Raw genomic sequence first — 17,535 nt, 5'->3', positions numbered from 1 at the left:
CCACAGTGCAGTATATGCCTGGAGATATTAGGTCTCCAGAATTTTGCCCAGGAGATTTTCAGGCAGGTACATGAGTGCTTATCTTCTGTGAGTACACATGCAAAATCAGATAATTGGACACCCATGTCTTGCAAAACACATCAGACTTACTTGTCTGCTTAGACAATCAGTAAGATATGGTGTATCCTCCTCTGCAGATGGTATGCAGGCCATGTATAGAGCAACTCTTGTATGGTGGATCTGATGCAGTTGGCAAAACAGATGTATGCATACCTGCTGGATGTCCTGTCCAGAACATCTCTGAACCAAACATGTTGTCCTTGGTGATTAATAAAATGCCGAAAAACAGAATGGAATGTCCACATGCCTCACATTCATAGACTCACACAGTCATTCAGGCTGGAAAAGACCTCTAAGATCATCTATTCCATTCTAATAGCACAAATCTTCCAAGAAGGAAAATAGGGTTTGCCTGGGAAAACCTGGCCATATGCCAGCTGTATTAAATAATACCCATTGAATTGAACTAAAACCAAACTTATTGAAAGGTTAAATTACCTTATGTTTTCTCCCAGATGTATTGGCATTTTATGCATGTTTTCACTTTGCTTGCTCTGACAATTATATTGCCACAACATACCACTAGTTTCTACGTGCATGACTTATCTCTAACACTGCCCACATAATGTTTATTTTCAGTTTGGAAAATTTCCTGACAGACCTTTTGGCTATACGGCTATACCCATTTCGTAACGCTAGGTTCCGTTCTTCCATGAAAGCTAGCACAACCACTGAATTTTATTGGTATGCTCATCTTCAAATACAAACATCATAAAAAAAAAAAAAAAAAAGGTTAACAGAACATTAAAAACTACCCTGAAGTTTGAAGTTATGTTAAAGTGGAAGGGGTGAGCACATACAGTCCATGTATTAAAAAGGAAGGGTCAGAGAATTACAAACCATTGAGCATAGGCTTACTGCTTAAGCAATACTTCAACATACAAGCACCAGATGATAACAGATAGTAATGGCTAACAGCAATTTGCAATGATTTCCATTTCAGAAATCCAACATCCTTCTGCAACAGGATGTTCATGTCTTGTGGATAGAGAAAAGACAGTGGATGTCTGAAGCCTTGACTTTGCTCTTCAGAGATGATGTAAAAAAGCTTTGCCAATCTCATCAGTGAAAAGGAAAAAAATATCCGTTAGAGAACGTAAACTCAAAAATGAATAGAAAACCAATCTAGAGAGCAATTACTAGTATTCCACTGTCAAACTGGGAAGTTGTCACACTGAATTCCTATATGGTTCTGTCACACATTAGTATGGATCAGTACTTTCACTACTGACCTGAAGGGTAGAAGAGGGTAAGCCTATAAAACTGTCACAAGGTAGGAAGGCTTACAAATATTCTCAAAAACAAGAACAGAATCCAAAGTAATCTTGCCAAATAAATAAAATACAGACTAAATGGAGATAAGTCCAGCGGAAGACAACCGGAGTGAACAGAACATCAGCAAGCGAGCCCCACAAGGGAAAACTGAAGAAACTGGGGCTGGCTGTTCTTTTGTAGAAGTTTCCAATAGGACAGAAATAAAGACTGCTACTAAGGAAATTAACTTTTCTCAACATCTGTGATGATGGCAAGAGGAAAAAGTAATAACATACTTCAGTAGGAAAGACTATTATCAAGTGTTAGCATTAGTACTGGAATAGGTTGTAGCATCTTCATCATGGTGTAGGCAAAAATCACTTTTGTAAAAACAAACAAACAAACAAACCACCACTTCTGTATAGCTCATCCTGATTTGGGAGAGAAGATGGACCAGACAACTAGCTGTTGAGTTTGCTGGGTTTCTACCAGTCCTCATTCTGGAGTGAATTCAGCTCTATGCACATGCATGTATGTCACGTGTACCAAAGAACCGGTGTGACTAGATAACTTAGTTCAAACTCAAGGTCAGTTTTTGAGACTCAAAATAATTATAACATTTGGATGATGCTCTTTAAGAAGAGCAAGTTACAGGTGCCGAGTAAGAGTGCAGGCCGTCCTTCTTAGACCTAGAAGTGAAAAGGATGTGAACTGGAATTGAATGAAGTGGCTAAGAAGTGAAATTTTCCTTGTGAACAGGAAGCAGAGAGAGACCAGAGAGCCTCCACTCCTCTTTTCTTACTGGAGAAAGAAAAAGTTTCCCTTCAGAAAGTTCATCGTTTACTGAGTTGAAGAGAACGGAGTAAAATTCCAGGAAGCGTTGATCTCACACTCCTGAAGCTCAGGCCTAGGCCTCCATGGCTCGGTGCTCCCTCTGCTAGAGAGCAGAGATGCATCTTTAAACACAGTCTTGCACTATGTGCTCAAGTTTCCAGGCCTAGAGTCCTCCCTCTTCACTGAGTTTGCCAACAGACTTGGTGAATGAGATGGCATTGCTGAGAGGTACCAGCTTCCCTCCTCCCTTCCCCAGGGAATAAGATAACATCTCTGAACCATTTGACTGGAAAAAAGCCCTGAGCCAATTAAAGAGGAACCACAGTTCCTGACAACGTACTTCAGTTCTTACTTGGTCTACTGTGGCAAAAGCAGTGAGAGGTGAACTAAACTCAATTGTTGGCACTGGTTTGCAAAACGCATCAACACATACAGCTGGGTCCACGTGACACTTCGAATCTATACTTGGAGTTTGGAATTGCAATTATGCAAACTAATATAAGGGAGAAAACTGCCATTTCTAGTTTGGGACTACTGTACAAATTTTGAAGTTCCTGACAGGAACAAACATTTGTTTTCAAATATTCTTATGAAATTACTGTTTTTAGAAAACCATTTTGCTCAAAATGATTTGCTTAAATCATCTAAAAAATGTTTCAACTAACACGTCATTTTCCAGCTTATATTGTGTTTGCATGAAAGGAAATATTCCAAGATGAGAAAATTTTAATAATCCATGTAGATTTTATTTTTTTAAATTAGAGCTCTTTTCCCCCCAAGCATACCTTCATTAAAGAGAACACAAGCTTAGAGAAAATATTTAAGTTTACACAAAAACATTTTTCAACAAATGGAATATTTACCAGAAGGTTCCTATTCCCTTTTACTGAGATCAGTAATTTTTTATTTTGCACAAAAAGAATACTGTAACTGAAATCTTTCTTAATTGCATAATGAATTCATACTTAGATGTGGAGCCATGGCAAGTCCTCCCACCTTGGCCAGACAATGGCCTGATCCTGTCTGAAAAACAAGAGCAAGAATCAAGCCAGTAGATACGGTCCTCGAACAACCTCTTTAGCAAGTGAATACTTATTTTGTTGTATTTCTTTTAAACAGTCTTTTAGTAAGAATGATAGGTTGAAAGTATTTTAGTAGCAGGCTGGGGTTTTTAATTTGGAACATAACCTCTAACCAGCTGTTTTTATGCACAAATCTGCCTCGCTTTCACAGAAGTCATTAAATATAGATGCCTACTAGCACTGAGGTACACAGCTGAGGTGTTAACGGTAGTCAGAAAAACAAATTGAGGAGTGACAGAATGGGATGATCACATTATTATAAATCTGACAGTGGCACACCACAGAAAATCAGCACCCAAATAATGTCACTCAGCTATGATAACTTCAGCAATTAATCCCTCCAAACACCATCTTTCCATGCAATAATTCCATGTTTAAAAACTTTTTTATATCTTCATTTTTCAGGAACTGCCATGTCAGTTAAGCTATATTGGTGCTCCCTCCTGCAAGCTTTCAATAATTCCCAGTAACAGCAGCAGGCACTTTGCTAACAACTGGCAGTTAAAGCTGTCTGGCCAGCCTGGAATCCAGGGCTCCAAGTCAGTGAGCACAAGAGTGCCTGGAACAAGAAATCAATTTTAATCTGAGCGACTCCTAATACACTTCCCTTCTAAAGCTTCTCAATTTTGACAGTGACATAAAAAGCATGAGAAGACACAGGGGAAGAACCACAACTCAAGACTTGTTCACAGCTTTATTTATTAATATATTTTTAGGAATATATAGACTCATTTAACACGGACAGGAAGTAGTCTGAAAACCACTATTTATATTGCTTCATAGCTAAAAAAATTACTGGGAAGGAGAAATAACTTCACAGCATTTTAGAGCCACCATTTCCTATTACTCCATCTCCAGTGATGCCAAAGTCCTCACTGGTTGTTCAGATTGTCCTATAAAGAGAATTTCCCTATATGGGGAAACCTTAATTATCCAAATTTAGGCATGGAATTACTACAAGCAACCTACTTAGAAAGTTGCTTACACCAGATCCCATTAGCTTTTCTAAAACTAGGAGATTTCATTGCCTTTCTCAAGAAAAAAACTGAAGACCTATCTTCCTAAATGGTGGGAAGACAGAGCAGACACAGGCTAGCTCCAGTGGTTGCGTACCATATCTAATGCTCAATCTCATCTACAATGAGCCAATCAAAAGCAGGTTACAGAGATATTTGGAGTGAACTAAAAAGAACAAAAATAAATCAGTTACTGTAAAGTCATCCGAAATTTTCAGTGATATCAAAGTGTAACAAGGGCACTTTTAAGTCTCAGGCTTGAGTTCAAATATAAAAGTAGTTCAGCAAGTTAAGTGCAACGTGCATCTCACTAAAACATAGAAGGCTTGTTGTCAGGCTTCAGTAGAACACTGGAAATTCAAGCCATTTTGACTGGATATTTTAGTTACTCTATAAATTTAAGATCAGATGGAGGCAAGCCTCCATCACCTGTTAAGGTGAAACACCTAATGACAACAAATGCAGATTTATTCACATAGTCCCCTGCCACCGTTTGAAATCTGTAATTTTGGTGAGTACTCCTGCTACTTATTTTTTAAAAAAAAAAAAAAGGGACACACACACACACAAAAGATCCCAGGGACAAGTGCAACAAGACCTCTAAATTCACACAAGGAACTCCTAGTTTCCAAGGGGTTCTATATCAGTACAGAAACTTGGTTTTAGCTTGCAAGATGTAGATACTAATATATCATTTTCTGAATATTGTTTGACTTTTACATCTGTAAAGCAGGATTATCTTTTTTTTATAATTACACTAACAGAGCAATAATGGGAATTTCTTTTACCATTCAACATCATGAGCTACTCAGATGAGAACTTTGTATTGCATAATACATGATGCCCTGCTTTACATGTGATATGCTTTACAAAAAATCTTAGTCTAATTGTGAAAGACTACTGTTACAAAACATTCTCATCACTGGCATGTTTAATTGAGCTCCTGAGAGGCAGTATCAGTAAGACTTAGGGATAAATAACCAGAGTCCCATTGGTCTCACCAAGAATCCATTGATGTTTCATAAATCCTAGTCAGTACAAATCTAATTGAGTTACCATGCTGAATTAGCTTACATCTAAATGGCATTCATGTCTACAAATGGAATAATTAAAGTCTAGAAAATGGGATATATCAAGTGCTATCCCAAGTGACAACAGCAAGACATTTGTATTCATTCAATCGACTGCTTTAAAAAAGCAGATGTAATACTTGATTTGGGCTTGATGACGAGACAGTGTTATTGAGTCGAGCAACGACACCAGACAGAGAATGTTAACTATTGTTTCATATCTATCTATTTATATTTATTCTAAGAGACTCTTCACTTTGATTCTTTCAGATTTTGCTTTAGGATACAAAGTCTTACATGACTACATAATCCTCATTTTATATCTAGGGTAATGAAATCAGCTACCCTCATTAGTGCTCTTCCATTGCTAGAATTCTAAGATGAATAGCAAATAAATCAGCAAATAACCAGGTTTGCAATAGATCTTTCAAAGCTACTAATATTTTTAGCATTTTAGGCAGAATAGAGCAAATAGGACTGCTTGTTTTGTCACCTTGCTTAACCACCTTCCTCTACATGCTAAACTAAATACGGTACCATTACACACTTGCTGGAATTCAGTGTCACCCTGCCAGTGGCATCCCGTGCCACAGACTGACAGCTACCAGATGCCACTACTTGGCTGGTGGGGATTTAGTTAAATACCAGCTGCTTTTTTCAGAACAAACATAATGCATGGCTATCTCAAACTGTATACAAAGCCAGTATTAAATTAGAATGAATCTTTGCAATGCTGGATAACAGATTCCTTTAATTCAGAATGTAGTCTAATTTGCATGCATATTTTATTTATTACACCAATTAAGTTTTGCAAATAGTTTGCAATGAGGTCCCTATGACCTAATAATTCACAATTACTCTTGGGATACCCTGCCCACTTTAGCACGTTTTGAATAATATTGCTATCTCCTTGAGAAAAATAATGCATTTTTACATGATGGATTTATTAAGAGTGTGCACACTTATTTCTTAACCAATTTTACTCTAGGCAGGGTTACTGGAACTATTTTGTAGGCCTCTGTTGTATTGGTTAATGAGTGCTTTCCTTCAGCTTCCTGTCTTTCTGGATACTTGTCTTCTGAGCTCTTGTGGAAACCCCACGTATACACCATCCAGATGAGCACTCTGGCTGGTAACACCATATAAATGAATAACCACCATTTGAAACTGCCAGGATGATACAATGTTTCTGCTGTAGTGTTAAGCAATGGATGGAGCATGTTTAAAAATGGACATTGTGGAACACACTAATTTCAGCTGAACCTACTCAAGTCTGGTGAACTTGCTTCAGATTTATTCTGCAGAGTTTAACTTTCATGAAAAATGCATCAGAAAAAATGAAATTTCAAAGTCACTGCAATATATTCAGATATTGACATGTATTAATGTATTTTGTAAGAACAAGTTACCATATAGTTTGTTCTATTTTAATCAGCTTTAAATAAGGAACTTTAAAGCATTCAGCTAATAATCTCCATTTTGAAGGGAAAAAACTGTAGCATGGAAGTACAAGGAAATGCCAGTTTTGTTTAAGCACTATACTAAAAATAAAGTGTTTGTGACACTCTAAGATCATTTCAACTATATCTTTCATTTCCACTACAAACAAGCTAACACAACTCCCTCCTTATAAGACAGAAAATCCCTATCTTGCAAAGACAGTTAAGGGAAGACATTCACTAAAAATAATAATGAAAATAATGAAAAAAACAGACGTCATACATTTTGCACTTGATTTTCACATACAAACTTAAAAATCTACCTATGTTTTTGGAGAAGGTGATTCCTATTGGGAATAGAAATGTACTTGAGAAATGAATACGCTGCAGAAGAATTTAATGTTCTCTTTAAACTAAGCATACATACTGGGTCAAAGTATCTTGCTGTTCCCACACCTCTGACTTGCGTCTCCCTTGAGTGTTATCTCACCACATGCTGGTGTGGTATGAAAATGCCCAGCACCACGCTCTGTGTACAGCCAGATCCAGTCTTGATGTGGAGAAGCTGCCTCTGACAGACAGAATCGGCCTCCTAATGCCCAAGAAGCAGCTGGAATCCTGCTACTGACTTCAGTCCAGTAGCTCAGCTGGGGAATACTAGATCTCCTGTCCCATCACCTACCCACGGCTGCCCATCACTGTCTCCTCTGCCTTCTCTTCAGCAAATCTCTTATTTTGGATTGTTTTCCCCAGTGGTTATGATCTGATCTATTTCACCCAGCAAAATTCGTTCAGTGTTACTCTCCACATATTTCAAAACTTTACATTCTTTTCATGTAGATCTGAAAATCTTCTGGATAAAATACACATAGCAATGGAAAAAATAAAACAAGCAAATCCCAGATCAGCAAGGACAGAAGTAAACAGTATGCTTAAAAATAATTAAATACATGCATTTATGTAGCTATTTCCTTACCACCAACAAACTGTTTTAGAAAGTAATGCTGTAAGAGACCTATCTCGTGCCTTTGGTCAGTGTTAAATATGCTTTGTTGACAGCACAGTGAAATAACCAGGTTCTGAATTTCTGGTACACTGAAATTTATTTTTAAACAAATATGAGCTATACTCATATGTTTGAAAAAAATAAAACAGAGTGAAAATGTGCAGAGTAGAGGCCAGTTATGTAATATAAATCTCAAGTGGCTACCTTCAGAGGGCCAAAATGGAACTGCTTGTTGAGTGAGGTGTGCAACAATCCTACAAAACCAGCTTAAAGCAAAGCATGTTTACAATATTCATACACGTAAAGAGAAATAGTGACAAACAGCATCCTATTCCATCTCTCTGAGATTTTCCTGTTTTAAATTCTGTGCAATTTCATTAACTTCCTTACAAGCCAACATGCTTTAAGGAAGTCGATAGTATAGGTTGTTTTTAGTAGGCATTTATATTCCATTGTTAATTGGTGGTGTGAGGAGGAATAAGACAGCCTAGGACCCCCACTACACAGAATAGCTTGCATCAGCAACCAAAATAAGCAAGTAATCTAGCAGATCAGCCTCCTTTTCTAAAATCTGTCAATAGAACCACATTTCCAAGCATGAGTATGAACCAACACATAAGAATTGGTACAAAACACATTGGGCTATGCTTACAGCTAAGCAGCATGCAAAGCAAATAACTAAAGCTCCCTTTTTTGTGTGCACCATGCTGGCAGAGATAGCACAGAGTAAGACGTCAATGCAGAAAGTGCTGTAGTAACCATATGAAATTCAGACACCTCTGTTATGATGGAGGGAAGTTTAGTTGGACTACATTTCCCATCATGCAATGTGCAAGAGCCTGATTGACAGTTGTAGTAACTACATTTTTCTGACAAGACAGAATTGTGACTCAGGATACAAGAGAAAAATACTGTGTGAAATTGCTTGCTGTTATGTAAAAGGACAAGACTAAATGATTGTTTATCAGTATACAAAATACTGAGTGAAATGTTCCCACAGGAGTAGCAGCCTGAATAGTATTAACAGTGCTTTAAACTGTAATGAATTCCCAGTCTAATTCACTATGAGGTTTCAATTTATACCACATTTAGAGTACTCCAGGTTCAAGTAATCACTGCAGTAATTAGCTTACTTCCAGTCCTCCAAAATAAACCCACTAATTTTTGCAATCAGCCTTCATTTGGTTAATCACCAGTTTAATTGATTTAATTAGTTTGATCTGCAAAATTAGTCAAGTGTAAATACTGTTTTGTAAACAGAGTTTAGCTCCAAGCTGTAATATAGGGAATTCTAATTCAAAGCTAGAGTTAATAATAAAACCAACACATATGATTTTGTTGCAGTATCCAGCGGTTCTAAGTCTGCAAGACACAAATTTACACTTTTATAGATAATGCTTTTATATATATATATATATATATATATATATATATATATGTATATATATATATATATATATATATATGTATATATGTGACAAAACTAAGGATATTGCCTTTCAGTTTTATTCTTGACTAATGATTTTTTCTACTGTGAAAACAGACACTGCAACAGTGGTTTTCCTTTCTCTAGATTAAGAGCAAATATCTTTCTACATTATTTAGCTTTTGCTTCAAAGGAGGCTAACAGGTATTTATTAATGAGCTAGACCAAAGGAAATATTATGGAGAGCTTTGGTAGCTCCTATACTAATATTGCTTTACAAGGCACAGGAACAAATGCAAGTGAAGCTAGAAATCTTGGCACTAATGTGCAAGACAAAGAAGATCTGTAAACAGAAATAATGCCTTGAAATTACAAGCTGAACAAAATTTGGAATGTCACGAGCATCAAAGGTGCACTATTCTAGCTCTTTTTTTTTTTTTTTTCCTTGGCTCCACCAGTTATTGACAGAAGTACACGTGAGACTCCAAAAAAGCATCTCATGACCAATACCCAAATTCAGTCCGTACACATTAAGCTCTTTAAAGTTATGCCAGCAGATGCAGAGCATTGTTCAGAACAATGCAAATGCCTGCCTGGTAGGCAGGCTGGCAGATGCCTACAGTTCCAGAAAAACTGGCAGACTGAGACCAACCTTCCAACGAACAGCATTCAGCTAAAGGAAATGCCTGGGCTCTGCCACTATAACAAGATGGACGGTAAGAGCTTAGATAATAAGAAGTGTCCAATACTGTAGGGAAAATACTTTTCTGTAAATTTAGTGAAAGCGCAAGTTCACGCAAGTTTAAGATGTAAATAAGGGATCTGTTCTCAGCTCTGCTGGGCTGCCTTTGAGTCGTGATCAAGTCATTTAGATTTTCTGAATCCTGGTTCTAACTGGGAATGTAAATAGGGTTTGTTTCTATCTCATAAATAAATTGTATCAAACCATCACAAAGAAGGGGGAAAACCCACCGCCTTCCTACTGAAAAATATGATTCAACTGACAAAACATCAGAAAATTCTCAGATTATTTTTCTCTGTACAAAAATATTTTCTATTACTCTCAATGTAATGTGTTCTATTTCAGTGGCTTTAAATAATGTTGCTTTTATTTTTTAAATGGTTTTGCCCTGTTTCAAGCCTGTCATTCTCTTGTCCCTGAATACAGAAGTATGAATACAACTTGTCCTCTATTTTTCTCCTGTTTTGCCCCATCTTCTTTTTCCAGCTGCAATACTGCAAAGCCATTTCAAAGTGAAGTCATTTAACCACCACACTCAAACACTCTGAGACTTCCTTCATTGTCTGAAAAATTATTTCGTGATAGCAGGACTTTTGCCTCACTGCAGAGGTATTAACATTTCAGAGAAGAAAGAAAAAAATGATAAATTCAACTACTGTTTATTCAGTTGTATTCACTGTAAGAAATGGAGGAGAAGCAATAAAAGACTGTTTTTCAAATATTTCAACAAGTGAAATCAAGCTTCAGTTTGCTCTGGTTTGATTTTGTCTTTCACAAAATGTAACTTCCTGTACGATATTTTGTTTGAAGTACTTCATGGGACATTTTATTTATTTATTTATTTATTTATTTTTTTAAAACAAACTAACAAAATAAATCTGGAAAAAATAGCAACTCATCCGAGCCTTTCAAGCTTTAGAAAAACATGCCCTTCTCATTCGCACATACTGTGAACGAGGTCAGCCAGGAGAGCTGCAGGGCAGCAGCTTGCCTGCAGGCTCAGTCCCTGCCTCTGCTGCAGCCACCCCACCACTGCTGAACAACTATGAAAGCTTGCACCACCTAAACTGGGAAGGAAAAGGAATGGCAACATCTGCACCAGTTCTTTGGTATCATTTTAAAACCTGTGTTATTCATATCTTCTGATGTGTTATTTTGTGCATTTGCAGAAACAACTGAACCCTGTTTTGTACCTGCAGCGCAGTTACCACCAAGGAGGATTTGGGGTGTTCTCCTTAAACAGTCCCAGATGTTTCTGTCGTTCTGATTTGCATTGATCTGTTCTTTATCAGTCCTAATTATCAATCCAAATGGCTAAGCTAAGCCTGCCCCTCTGCAGAAGATGTATTTATGCACATGAACAAAACCACAGCTACAGTAGGAAGGCAGAAGTGGTACTTCAGGTTAGTGCCGCAGCCCCGCTCCTTCCTCTCACAAGGTGGGCAGCCTCCCCCAGCCACAGCACACCCTGCCCCAGTCCCTTGGTCTCTCTGCAGGACACGCACATGAATAAATAACATTTGCTGGATAAAAACGTTATTTATTCAACTCCAACCACCAAGCCCTTGAAGCACAGTGCCCTGTGGAATAGATTACAGCATTCTGACACATTGTTTGGCGTTTCCACTAGTGCTCCTTTACCAATGCAACAAACTGCACATTGGGTACTCATTACACTGCACTGGAGAGAGTTGGATATCTTGTGAATATGCATTAAATTGTGGCTAGATTTCCCTTCACACCAGGTCTGAGCTGAGGCACAAGTACACGTACTTGCGAGCAGTGGTCGGGGAATACTTCTAGCACATTGCCATTGTCACTGAAATATGTCCTTTTCACAGATGTTTCTTATACAATTGGGAACAAATTGCTCATTCACATACACAGAGACATACACAGCTAGACATAGGGTACCATGAAGTAAAAAAAAAAAAAAAAAAATTAAAAAAATGTTTATATATTTAGGTGAAAACAAGCTTAAATAAAAGCAGTTTGCAGAGTACCAAGCATGTGCACCCTAATGCAATGGAAGCCTCCGTTTTTTCTTAAACACAAGTCAGAGATTAGAAAAACATACTGCATCTTGTACATGGGCTTAGAAATGCAGTTAGTAAGTTAAACCAAATGCAAATGATCAGCTTTGTCAGTATACGTAAGCAACATGTTAACCAGTTTTACAAATAAATTACAATTTGTACATTTGTGTTGTATGGCTTTGAAACAAACCTGAAATAAAAATATGAACGCTAGGAAAATTCCAGCAATCCTGAAGCCATTTAATGTAAAAGTTACAGCACGTTTCTGAGGAGTGAAAAGTGCCCCAGATGCACAAAGACATATGTACTGAATAAGCTGGACAAAAACTCCAGCTTGCACAGGTGTCTTGATACCACAGATCCCTGCAGGCAGTACAGCTGATTAGCAAGGACCATTAAGACCTTTAAAAGGGTTTTTAGTTTACACTCACATAATAAAGTACTTCTGAAAGCTGAGAGACTGGCAGCCTCCCTTTAATTTCAGAGATCCAGCTCCATGATCACCAGGGACGGATCTCCGCACTTGCATATCCTGAGGAGCTCCATCACCACATTTCTGTGGAAGACAGCAGAGCCTACGAGAAAAGGTTTGTGCCAGGGTCATGCTCTTAACTTTATGCTATTTATGCAAAGAGCCTGCAGAAACTTGGAATGCTGTGGATGCACGATTTTTGATCCAGAAGAAGCGTTGCTAGTACAAAGTATATCACTGATATTTTTAATAAATTCAGACCAGTAGAACAAGTTGGTATTGGATTAGCAATGGGTATTACGTAGAAACAGTTTTTGTTTGCAATTAGAAGCCCTAAAAGAGCACTTACTGTATCATTGAGCTGGCCCAAAAAAACGTATACAGCAGCCGTATTTTAGCTAACCTCTGATTCCTATATTTATTTAATAGGAAGACCCGTTAGCTTTCTTCTCATAAGAACAAGAAAACAAGGGACTGAAATACGTTCAGTATTCAGTATTTATGTAAATTACTCCAATTCATGTTTTGTTAGAGACTGATGGATAATTCATTTCCTTATTTGTAAGATCTCTTAGGCAATCAAGAATAACTCTGAAACAACAACAAATGGATAATGATCACACTTACTATATTTGATTTAACGGGTTTGGCTGTGGTTAACCTATTTGTATTTGTTTCTTTCAACCATATATGAGGAAAGTTTCATCAAAATGAAAATTTGTATGTATTCCTGCAAAGCATGCTAAAAATTCTCACACAGCTTTGAGACCAGATTATTTCCTGTTTTGAAGGAGCAAACATGACTCCAGAGAAGCTTCAAAGCTTACCTGACTTTTAACAGACAATCACAGCAGCTTACACAATGCATCTCTACTCATTAATGCTCTGAAAACTGCTTGAAATTAATCCATAACCATAATAGGATTTTAAAAGGGTGCACTTGCACAGGAAATCAGAGCAAAACTTAGTAAGTAACTATTGTTAAAGTCACAGCAAAGATTTTTTTCTTCTTAGACATGGGTTGCTCTTTTTCACTCCTCTCCATGTAGCATGTGGCATATGACAAGAACAAATTACAGCAAACATACAGCATTATAGGCCACGCATATAAAGGAATAAAAGCATAAAGACAGTTACCTCACATACATTCAGGCAGTGCCACCAGCATTTAAGCCCCTACAGGCACAGCCTGGCCACATGCAGTTGCTTATGACCACTAAAACCACAGTAATAGTGCCACAGGCAGAGCCTTACTCTCAGCTGTGCACACTGCTCTCAATTGCATTAAATCCAAAGGGAAATTACCTTCTGCTTCTGAGCAAGAGCTCACAAAGTTCTCGCATCAAGAAGACTCTCCATGGAAATCATTTCCTTGTAAAAGCTAGCTTCCCTCATAAGCCTAGTTTATTTTACTCCTAAAAACCACACTTTCTGTTGCTCTCGTGGAGGCTTCTTCCGAAGCTCACAAACTCCTGTTCCTGCAGTGACTTCAAAGCACACTGACACAGCTGCCACACAAACCCAGAAAGTCTCCCCTCAGCTGTTGTAATTACAAAGCTGGTTACACATTAAAACCATGTCCCTTCCCCCCCCGCCTCCATCACCATCACTAAACAGATAACAGCTCTAAGTCCCTACACTGGTTAAGTGGATGACTCCAGGGTCTATAAAAAATAAGAAATAAAAAAAAAAAAGAAAAGGTATGAAGCAGAATAGTGAAGAGAAAGTAATATTTATAAGTCTGCTAAGCCCCCAAATGTTTTGCAATGACAGCTAATTAAAAGCACCTTACTCTTCCAAGTGCCATAGAGGTCGCACCTGTGTAGCACCTTTCAGAGACGCTGGCGTTATTTGCACCTGCAGGCAGCAGCCCTCTGCAGGGGTATCCCTGGGGTACCCGAGCACCAGGTGCCACTCCTTGTGTTTGACACACTGAGGACACAGCAGGGACCAACACAGAACTTTTCCTTGGCATTTAAAGGTTTCTAACAAGTGTACATCACCTGACTTGTAAGGTCTATCGCATTCCTAGAGCCACACCTTATTGTCCTGACTTTTTCCTTACATACTGTCTCATCTTTCACTGATGCATTTCTGTGGCTGTAAGGCTGTTAATTCCATGTACAGCACGCGGCTACGTTGGGTAACACAACAGCCAAAATTAACTAAGAAATACTTGTGAGGACATCGTACGAGGCTTTGTATTATAGATTGGAACAAAAATACAAGTTTTAATGATACATTTATTCCTGTATCTCTCCCCTCAGGATTTCTTTAATAACTAAGTAATATCATATGATTATCGTGATCTTCAACTGGAGATCACTCTGCTGAGACCAATAAACCACAAAAAGCAAGAACTGGTTATTTCGAGATTATTGATGGAATCACGGCCTGCAAATTGCTGAAGTCTGACAGACACTTGTAGGAATAATGCAATCCCTGTTACCAGCAACAGCTTTATGTAACTGTATGTGAATATAGTACATGTCAGCTGTGAAGGAAAACTTTGAGAGAATAAATTTGTAAAAAGTAGTAAGAATAAATTAAGACATAAAAGCTACTTGGAGGTTAGTACTTTGCCTACCCCTCCATATGATTTTGCTAAGTTCCTCTAAAATTAAGCAACTATTATTATAATTAACCATAACCCCCCAGACTCTATTTCCCCTTTGTGAGTCCCCTTATCCCCCCTGCAAGAATACTGCAATCTGACCGTTTAGTGTGACTGCCTGAGCAGGAGGAAGCTAAAACGCATACAGCACTGCTCTGTTTCTGTACCTGTTTAGAATCAAGGGATTAATCCACAATAAAAACCTGAAAAAAACAGCATTATGGCTTATACACTGGGACCCAGCAGCATTTTTAAAGCATCACTGCAGATACTTTAGCAGTTGACACACGTTTGCAATTAGCAGCTTCACTCTGGGTTCGCTGCACTGAGGTGAGACCTGCACTGGGTGTCTCAGCTTTTCTTTAAACCACTCTACGGATCTTAGAAGCCTGAGTCCTCCTTTCAGAAGTGTCACAAGTATCTCAAATCCTGCAGGATGGAATGAGGCTGCAGGTTCTAACCTTGAAGCCATGCAGACAGAGTAATTCATCATTGCAAAGAAGCACCAAAGTGAAATTTAAGGAAAGCAATTGAGATGCTAACTCCTAGTGAAATCAAAGCACCGGGCTCCTAGGCACACTAAAAAACCCTTCTTGAAGCTTATGAACGCTTTAAAGCACAGCTACGGCTCTAAAAACCGGGACTGAAAACATAGGATAGAGACTTGGACATTGGCTTGTTTTGGAAGGGGCAACCTGATGATCTTCCACATAAGACACACAAATATATACGCACACTACAGTGGTTACCCATGAAAGAAGCTGCAAGGCTGCTCACAGGCCATGGCCCTCCCCATGGCTCCTCCATCGCCTTGCAGCAGAGCCCCAGGTAACTCTGCAGACGCTGGCGCTCCCGGCCCCCAGCAGCCTGTGAGCCCTGCTGTGGAGTGCGTGGTCAGCCCGGGCAGGACAAACACCAGGAAACTGATGGCACATCACTGATGCCCCATTTGCACACAGCAGCAAAACCTTTGTTATCCCTTGGCTTGGTGACTATTATGGTTTTGCTGCTGCTCAACCCACAGGAGCCTTCCTGACCACAGAAGTCTTCACAGGCTCTGGAAATAGTTTACCTGCTCTAGGCTCTGGCTCCTTAATCTCCCTGGTGAAGCAACTATGTCAAATAAACATGTTTTACAAAAACTGGTGTTCATTTAATGCTGAGGTACCCCAACCACTCCAAATGCTAAACTCCAGCCAACCTTTATAATGCCTTTTCTTCCTTTTTTCTCTTTTTTTTTTTTTTTCCCTAGCAACATTACACATCCTCATATAGCTACTGTGAATATTCAAATACTGTAATTGGAGATGATTTACTTTGTTTTGAATTAACTAAAATTCCATTGTTAAGCACAAATACTGCTTCACTAAATCATCAAGCTTTTAATAGGTCCACATGAGCAGGTTACCGAGCGTGTTAGGATTTATAATGCTCCTGGGGAGCTGACCACTGTATTATGCTTCCTGCTGCTAGGTAATATGCATGACACATTTCTGGACACTAATTCATTTATTTAATAGTAACAGTATGCAAAAACAGAGTTCAAAATGAGGCTGACAAAGAAGGTATAAAAGTTTTATTAATCCATAGCTAATCAAAGGCCAGTGGAAGGCATATAATGGTGGCATTTACAGACCATATCGAATGTGAATAAATTAAATTTTTGTTTCCTAAAATCTTACTAATAGGATGTATTCAGCTTGAAACATTTATACTTTTAATTACAGCACTAGCCAATTTAGAGCAGGTATATGGTTGTATTGTACTTAAAACTTCACATCAAGGATCTCGACAAATCCTCTCATCAGATATTTTTTGAATCTGATTTGTTACTGTGTGCACTGTGTCCATGCTCAGAAATAATAACATTATTTACTTTCTCATTTAATTATACAGTGACAGATTACTTCTAAGGGGAAAGGGCACTGGGGGAAAGATGTCTCCTTCTGTCAGAGAAATTCCCCTGAAAGGCTCAGCATCGTGTCCATACAATATAACTTTATGGCTCCATCTTTCAAGCACTTGTATATAGGAGTAAATCAATAGAACTACTCACATGAAAACAATCATTTCTCCAGGCAAAAGTTTTCACAGGATCACACTCTCAGTTCTAACAAGTTATCAACCAGTCAAATCACATGGCAAATTCTGTTTGAAAATCTAATAGTCAGCTACTAATCAACATAAATAATAACTGGCTTGAATAAAAATATAAAGAAGAGAATGAAAAAAGAAAGGAAATGGAATGGTAAAATATCAGCCATACTATTTTGGCTTGTGTTTTGAAATGCTCTAAGACTTTGGATTTGACTATCATCCCAACCGTCCAGAAAATAAGACAGAGGCAGTGTTCTGACTTAGAAAAGATTAAGATTTAATTTATTTTTTTTTTAAATCACAACACTTCCATAAAGTCTTTATATA

The 17,535-nt window shown here is 38.1% G+C and overlaps 1 protein-coding gene and 1 long non-coding RNA gene across 9 annotated transcripts in view; one reads left to right on the top strand and one right to left on the bottom strand.

Moving 5' to 3' along the window:
- Nucleotides 1-17,535, bottom strand: part of LOC311442786 (uncharacterized protein) — a gene marked incomplete at its 5' end in the record, with an annotated part of 188,807 nt that overhangs the window by 66,805 nt on the left and 104,467 nt on the right. For 2 of the 8 annotated variants that reach the window (XR_014696862.1, XR_014696863.1), the window contains one exon: nucleotides 13,803-14,033. The exons of 4 other annotated variants lie outside the window; for them this stretch is intronic. Of the gene's footprint in view, nucleotides 1-12,456; nucleotides 12,601-13,634; nucleotides 13,713-13,802; nucleotides 14,034-17,535 lie in introns of those variants that run through there. 2 more of the 8 variants (XR_014696861.1, XR_014696864.1) reach the window with 2 other exon arrangements.
- LOC311442793 lies at nucleotides 12,443-16,253 on the top strand. Its single transcript, XR_014696873.1, has 2 exons — nucleotides 12,443-12,612; nucleotides 14,765-16,253. It is a non-coding gene; the product is annotated as an uncharacterized lncRNA (long non-coding RNA).

The sequence above is a fragment of the Aythya ferina genome (genome assembly GCF_964211825.1).
Source record: "Aythya ferina genome assembly, chromosome: 11".
NCBI lineage: Eukaryota > Metazoa > Chordata > Aves > Anseriformes > Anatidae > Aythya > Aythya ferina.
The sequence above is the reverse complement of the archived record's forward strand: the minus strand, read 5'-3'. Positions and strand labels throughout refer to the sequence as shown.